Source organism: Mycetomoellerius zeteki, unplaced genomic scaffold, assembly GCF_001594055.1.
Source record: "Mycetomoellerius zeteki isolate Tzet28-1 unplaced genomic scaffold, Tzet1.0 scaffold34, whole genome shotgun sequence".
In the NCBI taxonomy this organism is placed as follows: domain Eukaryota; kingdom Metazoa; phylum Arthropoda; class Insecta; order Hymenoptera; family Formicidae; genus Mycetomoellerius; species Mycetomoellerius zeteki.
The window spans coordinates 20,156-20,672 of record NW_017257327.1 but is presented as its reverse complement, the minus strand read 5'-3'; positions in this window follow the sequence as shown (position 1 = coordinate 20,672).

Below are 517 nucleotides of genomic sequence, written 5' to 3'. Positions count from 1 at the left end.
ACGATGGGGGTGATGGTGGGATTTTTTAATTGAGTAATAGTAACTTTAATTGTATACAAACTTACCTTTTAAAAAAAAGGTAAAAAAAGCGCTAAGCGTGCGTGCTTCTCGTATGGAAACCACCATTTTGGTCGGTTTCACTCAATTGACAACGTCAATTACTTAATCGGCCGTGGAACTGATGACTAATTGCGTTTGCTGTTTGATGAAATTCTTTGTATATGATACATTCCAACCCAAGTTATAATGGCTTTATTCCCCTTCAAAAATTATTACATGAAAATCATTATATCACAAAATTTATTAAATCTAATGATATATGTATCATCTGTATAAAAGATTTGATATCAACAATTGTGGTGCCAAGTTAAATTCTGTCAATTTAATATCACAAAATTGACTAAATCTAATGATATATGTATCATCTGTATAAAAGATTTGATATCAACAATTGTGGTGCCAAGTTAAATTCTGTCAATTTAATATCACAAAATTGACTAAATCTAATGATATATAT